Here is a 7,421-nt window from a genome sequence, read left to right as displayed (position 1 = left end):
CCCAGCTTCTTGTGCACCTTCAGCCTTCTCAGTCGGTAGAGCATGGGAAGCTGAAAAGTCCTTGACTAGTGTAAGCATTACCTAGCAACAACTAAAACATGGGTGCGTTATCAACTTTGTTCTCATCCTAAATCCAAAACACTGTACCAGCTACTAAAAAGGAAATTAACTCTATCCCTGCTGAAACCAGGACAAAAGAACAGAGGTACCCAGAAAGAAGAGTCAAAATGGAGAGGCAGGAGTTGCATTCTCCAGTTTAAATAAGGTTTATTTAACAGAAATCTGAAAGGTAAAAGGAGGCTAAAGCGAACACGGAGGTTGATGATGCATATTTCCACCTTAACATATGTGTATGACAACTGGGAATCCAGGGGAGGACCCAAGTACATAAATACATCCAAAAGCCCAGGAAAGATTTCCCAGAATTCAGGCCGCTGTCCTGGAAAGCATGCTTTTCTTTAACAATACTAGAAAAAAACCTTAAAAGTTTTAGTAGTTCTACAAATAGTAGCCTATAGTAGATAGAAAAAGCAGTCAGTGCTTTGTTGACGTCCTAGGCAATATCGATAATTCAGGATAAGTAGCCTCAGGGTGGATAATCTTTTACCCCCATTCAATTTTCCTAGAGCGCTCCATTTCTTAGGGAAGATACTCATAGCAGTCTCTTCTATTCTATTGCTATCTATAGGATAGCAATTCTATGTTTAGGTTTTTACTTTTTACTTTTACTTTCAAGGTATACAAAGCAAACCCAGTTTGAAATCCTGGCGTGATAGATTTATCTAATAACAATTTAAAATCGTTTCTAACTTTTGTTTTGGATGGCTTGTTTTGGTTTGGTTTGGTTTTTGTGGGGAGGGGGTAGCTTTTATACCCAGTATTTTTGGTTTAGACTTGAAAAAGAGCCCAAGTGCTTAAAGGCTTAGCTGGGTTTTTTCCCACCTATACCAGTTGTTCTTACAAGAGCTATTATCTACAAACCTGGTTTAAGGATATAGGTAGGATAATGACAGTTACCCTGCACTACTGTACAGAAATGCTTTTGTTTGTTTATATCTTGCAGCGATACAAGCTTATTTGGAAATCTGGGTCTTAGCTGCTGCTGCACCTCTTCCCGCATCAGCAAAGATTGCAGACTTCCCCAGCAAGTTTTCAAGGCGTCTATTGCAAGTCTGCTTGTTCTCTAAACGCAGGGACAACAATAGCTTATTCAGTCTCAAGCAAGATCTTCAGGGCAGAGCAAAATGGTAATCATCTCCCTTTCAGAGGGAAAAAAAAGAGAAAAAAGGGAAGAAGGATGCAGTACCATAGATTTAATGCTGCTATCAGACAAAAAAACCCCAAACCATAATAGTTTCCTCTAACCAGGTCTGAATCAAGGGTCTATAGTGGCACTCAGAAGAAAAAAAAAATCTCTTCCTCTCACTTCTCACCCTCCATTTTCTTTTTAAACTCTACTTAATACAAGCTCTTTTTTCAGCACATCCCTTTCATAAACTTCTTGTTAGGTAAAGGAGAAACTGATTTTTTTCATCAACTGGCTCCCTCTAATATCTTGTGAATCCTAGAACTTAGGGATGATACTGGTAATAGGAATTTTAATTTCCTTTTCTCAACTCTATGTAAGTAGAGACTGAGTTTAGAGGATTATGGAATGTTTCTGGTAGGATACTTTAATTTTGAAATAATAAATAGTTACTTCATTGAAGGGTTGGAAATTTTATATCCAAGGCAAAATCTGGGTTTTTAAAAACTCTCTGTGTCAAGAATTCAGTTTATTTGGGTAACCACTATTTTAGAATACAATTGTGTGACACTGACTTGAGCTGTAAGGGAAGCAGTTGCTAGGCTCTATGAGGTTATTAATGGAGTTGAGTCACTGAACAATTTTGTCAGTATTTGCAATGTGAAGAAATGATTTCTCATTCACTCTCAGGAAAGAGTGATGGGTTGTGTATTTTTCTGCTTTTGCGTAAGACTTTCAGGTATCTTATGTCTGTTATATGTGTACCCAAGAGATGTATCTTCCCAGTTCCCACTTCAGTTGGAAAGATATGGACGCATTGCCTAGTTAGCTTGAAAAATGAACCAAAGGCAGTATGGTTTTGTGGTGGGTTGATGCTGGCTGGATGCCAGGTGCCCACCAAAGCCGCTCTATCACTCCCCTCCTCAGCTGGACAGGGGAGAGAAAATACAGCAAAAGGCTCATGGGTTGAGATAAGGACAGGGAGAGAGCACTCACCAATTACTGTCACGGGCAAACCAGACTCAACTCGGGAAAATTAATTTATTACCAATCAAATCAGAGTAGGGTAATGAGAAATAAAACCAAATCTTAAAACACCTTCCCCCCCCCACCTTTCCCTTCTTCCTGGGCTCAACTTCACTCCCGATTTCCTCTACCTCCTCCCCCCGAGCAGCACAGGGGGACGGGGAATGGGGGTTGTGGTCAGTTCATCACACATTGACTCTGCCGCTCCTTCCTCCTCACACTCTTCCCCTGCTCCAGTGTGGGGTCCCTCCCACCGGAGACAGTCCTCCGTGAACTTCTCCAACATGGATCCTTCCCACGGGCTGCAGTTCTTCACAAACTGCTCCAGCGTGGGTCCTTTCCACACGATGCAGTCCTTCAGGAACAGACTGCTCCAGCGTGGGTCCCCCATGGGGTCACAGGTCCTGCCAGCAAAGCTGCTCCAGCGTGGGCTCCTCCCTCCACGGGTCCACAGGTCCTGCCAAGAGCCTGCTGCAGCGTGGGCTCTCCATGGGGTCACAGCCTCCTTTGGGCACATGCATATCTGCTCCACCGTTAACCTCCATGCGCTGCAGGGGGACAAGCCTGCCTCACCATGGTCTTCACCACGGGCTGCAGGGGAATATCTGCTCCAGCACCTGGAGCACCTCCTCCCCCTCCTTCTTCACTGACCTTGGTGTCTGCAGAGTTGTTTCTCTCACATATTCTCACTCCTCTCTCTGACTGCAGTTGCTGTTGCACAGCAACTTTTTGCCCTTCTTAAATATGTTATCCCAGAGGCGCTACCACCGTTGCTGATGGACTCGGCCTTGGCCAGTGGTGGGTCCATCTTGGAGCCGGCTGGCATTGGCTCTATGGGACACAGGGGAAGCTTCTAGCAGCTTCTCACAGAAGCCACCCCTATAGCCCCCTGCTACCAAAACCTTGCCATGCAAACCCAGTACAGGTTTCTTCTCTGAAGAGATACGGTTTTGATCCATTGAAGTAATCATGCTGAGAATGTATTACTGAGACAACGCATTCATTCTGAAGACCTATGTTTCTAGAGTTTAAGGGTTAATAAAACTTCCTTGGGAGGAAATAAAAGCTTCAGACTGGTATAATTCTGTACATGGAAAGGAAATTAAGATTTGTCTTACATTACTCCACATTTATAGAATACTTGAGATCAGAAGTGCTTCATACACTATATGTAGGACTCAGCTCACCTGCTGAAATCCTGTCAGTTGAAACTACAAAGGCATTGACTTGGGCAGACCCCAAGGCAAAAGTTAGATGGACACAAAGCATCATGTTTTGTGTCACAGAACTTGTCACAATATTCCAGAAGGACAAGATTTTAGTTTTTCATTGTTGCCTTAGCAAATTGTTGTCACGTTGTGAACGTAGTGACTCAGAGGCAAAATGCCGTATTTATTTATTTATTTATTTATATATGGCAACACATTTGTTTTCATAGATTATCATAGAGTTTAAAGCCAGAAATGACTCTTAGATTGTCTAGTCTGACCTCTTGTATATCATAATCCAGCAATTGACATACTAAGGGTAACAACTGATGGTTAGACAGTTTTTCTAATGGGAGAATGATGTGTGTTTGACTCTCTTGGGCACAAAAAACTGAAAATTGCATTCCTTGGCAAATGCTGTAACTGTTATGAAATTGTATAAAAGATGGGTATAAACCTCTCCAGCTACACTGATAATAAAGCAAGAATCTGAAACTCCATTTTATAGTCTACCCAGATCTATGGGCCTATTTTGAGGAAGCCCATCAGATCATTACTGGAGGAAGGTTTAGACTAAGAAACTAATTTCTAGATTTCAGACAACCTTTGGTATGAGGTGAAGTAGAATGGAAAAAAATGCCTCTTCTTCTGGCACATATTCTGGGCAGGTTCATATTCGAGATGCCTTGAGAATATAAAAATCAAAGAGCAGAAAGTTTAGATACTTCTAGTCCTGGGTGGAAGCTGAGTGGGGGTTTTAAAGTTGCTGTTCTGGACTTGTGCCTACAGTGGGATCTGAGGTGGAATGCAGCTGCCCAAGTGTTATATGAGGCACCCAAGGCTTTAGTCAGATATGCCATAGCATGTTTGAAGCAGCAGCTGTTCTGAAATCTTTGGAAGTTTAACTCCAGACCCAAATCTTGATGTTTTCTCTCCTGACTTTTGATCTCTCCCTTTCAATCGGTGTGGGAAGGAGAGATGGTAAAGCAAGCTGTGTATGGGAAATTAAAATGAGAACAAAAGCCTGTCCAAATTATGCAACAAGGATCATTATGCTATAAAATTGCTCTTCAAATGTGGCTGTCATTGAAAGATATTAAGATTTCAACAGTTATTTTCTTGATGAAGACTTAATTTCTTGCATAAAAAGGTTTTTAAGCTTGAAGCTGTGCCTACACAATTAGTGTCCTTTGGTTTTTGGAATGTTTGAAGGGTGCTAAAGGATTTGAATGTTATAGAAGTATTTTTCGTCACTACAGATCAGTTGTCTCAAACTACTTTCACAATAGCCTTATAATGTAAACAATTTACAAGTGTAATGTGTCGGTAGAGACAATGATCACTAGATCATTTTGCAATGGAACGTATGCAGTTTTAGGAACTCAGTGCAGGCTGAGTACAGCATGCTGCTGTATCTAGGACTAGAGTTGGGGTTGGACAAAAACAAGCAGTAACTAAATTTGACCTGCTAATTCAAAGGAGAACTTTACTGGAATACAGCAGAGAACAGAAGCCACAGATCCCCTTTTTTAACCCCATTCTCTGTTTCTGTTATGGAATGGGGTTTTCCTGTGTGCAGCGAGGCAGAAATAAGCTGTTTTAACATACCAACAGTGAGAGCGTTTGAAGAAATAAAATCTGTAGATGATATTCATGATGGCGTTGTTGTTTAGTTTCTGCATGGTGATGTACATGTCACTGGAGGGCTCTGCTGTGCATATCTGTAATCAAAGTGCACTCTTTGTCCTAGGAACAACAACCTGACATGTGGTTTTAAGCAAAATTATTTTGAAGAGCACACACAGGCTTTCCTTCCTCAGTTTTCCCCCTAGTCATCCTATACTCATCAGTTACATAGTTTTTCGTTGTGGGATTGTTATGATACCCCAGTGCTTGGGATGGGAAATCTGGCCCGTTTCTAACTCTGTCTTTCTCCTGCTGTGTGGTCCTGGGCTCCTCTTAAACCTCCATCTGTAAAAGGCTCTCTGTCTACTGAATGTTTAAAGGACAGTAGGTAATTATTTTGTGGGTTTATTTAATATATTCCCCCAATTCTTTTTCCATTCTTTTCATCTTTGGAGTTGCTTTAATCTAATTTCTTTATACAAATTCACTTTTTTTTTTCCCTCCAGCAGAAAAGATAATTGTATATGAACAAGAATATTCACTGTTATTTTTGTTACTTCTTTTTTTCCCCTTCCTTTTCTTTTTACACATTTATATTACAGATGTGCCTGCTGGACTTAGCTAGCATTTTAGTCTCCCTATGCTAGATGCTACGTAAATCCAGTAGGAGACAGGACCTATTAGGAAAAGCTTGGAATCCAAATAAACAAGGCAGCACATATTATTAGGTAGAAGAGGCACAGATCGATGGTATGGCTTGTCTAGGAAGGTCAATGGCTAAGCTAAATACAGAATCCAGGTCTCTTGAAATTCAGTCCCACTAATGACCCACTGACCTACGCAACCTCTTTTTTCATAAAGCATCAGTAACTTTAACTGGGTAGAAGCAGTGGGACTGTGTGACTGTCGTGGTTTAATCTCAGTCGGCAACTAATCCCCACGCAGCCGCTCGCTCACTCCCCCCCCGGTGGGATGGGGGAGAGAATCGGAAGGGTAAAGTGAGAAAGACTCGTGGGTAGAGGTAAAGACAGTTTAATAGGTAAAGCAAAAGCCACGCACGCAAGCAAAGCAAAACAAGGAATTCATTCACTACTTCCCATCGGCAGGCAGGTGTTCAGCCATCTCCAGCAAAGCAGGGCTCCATCACATGTAACGGTTACTTGGGAAGAGAAACGCCATCACTCCAAACGTCCCCCCCTTCCTTCTTCTTCCCCCAGCTTTATATACTGAGCATGACGTCACATGGTATGGAATGTCCCTTTGGCCAGTTGGGGTCAGCTTTTGGCTGTGCCCCCTCCCAGCTTCTTGTGCACCTCCAGCCTTCTCAGTCGGTAGAGCATGGGAAGCTGAAAAGTCCTTGACTAGTGTAAGCATTACCTAGCAACAACTAAAACATCGGTGTGTTATCAACATTGTTCTCACCCTAAATCCAAAACACAGCACTGTACCAGCTACTAGGAAGGAAATTAACTCTATCCCTGCCGAAACCAGGACAGTGACTTAGACATACATTTCTCCTATATGGCCCAATCCTGTTACCTTTGTAATAAATACAAAGACTTCTAATGGCTATTGAGTCCAGCTCATATTGAAGAGCAAATCGGTAAAGGGAGCATACCTTCAAATAAGCTTACGCAAATGGTTCAACCAATGCACCAAGTACATTTTCAGAAATTGGGACTGGTTAGTAAATATGATGGAGAAAAAAACAAACAGACCTCGATTTAGACAATGGGGACTGTTTTAAGAGACCACAGTATAACTTCTTTATCATCCATTTTCGGATTTGAATAGTCTACTAACAAACGTTTAGAGAAAACCAGACACAAACATGCAGCATTATTGTAGGTGGCAGTAGTAAGGTCACATTTATTACTCCTATTTTCATTACAGTTACTTTTACAAATAGCACTGACATCTCACTGTCATAAGGGTTAGAAACATGTCTTGTTAGAAACATGTGTCTAACATGTCGTTAGAAACAGTCTTGTTACCTACAAAGCCACAATCCTGAAACCTCTTACACATATAGGTACCTTTCTACTATTTGTGGGTGGATCTTAATCCATTTCACAGACTCAGCATGTTGTGGGTGCAGAGAAGCTCAGGTCAGCTTTCTGTGTATGACTATGGGAACTGGACCTCTGCAGTGTAGGTACGTCTGGTGCAGTCATATGTGACCCAGCCTCAGGGGACGGGGTTTGGCACTTGGGAGGGGCACCACATGACCATGGCTCTGCAGCTTCCCTCGCTGATACACGTGTTGTGGTTTAACCTCAGTCGGCAACTTAGTACCACAGCCGCCCGCTCACTCC

At 42.1% G+C, this 7,421-nt stretch overlaps 1 long non-coding RNA gene across 1 annotated transcript in view; it reads left to right on the top strand.

Moving 5' to 3' along the window:
• LOC103904329 overlaps positions 1-1,278 on the top strand; it is a 4,504-nt gene extending 3,226 nt beyond the window's left edge. Inside the window, exon 2 of the long non-coding RNA XR_002086279.1 lies at positions 1,064-1,278. This is a non-coding gene — a long non-coding RNA (uncharacterized LOC103904329). The remainder of the gene's footprint in view (positions 1-1,063) is intronic.
• The last annotated feature ends 6,143 nt before the right edge of the window (positions 1,279-7,421 follow it).

The sequence above is a fragment of the Aptenodytes forsteri genome, unplaced genomic scaffold (genome assembly GCF_000699145.1).
Source record: "Aptenodytes forsteri isolate BGI_AS27 unplaced genomic scaffold, ASM69914v1 Scaffold124, whole genome shotgun sequence".
Taxonomy (NCBI): Eukaryota; Metazoa; Chordata; class Aves; order Sphenisciformes; family Spheniscidae; genus Aptenodytes; species Aptenodytes forsteri.
Note: the sequence above shows the minus strand (reverse complement) of the source record. Positions and strands in the feature narration are given on the sequence as shown.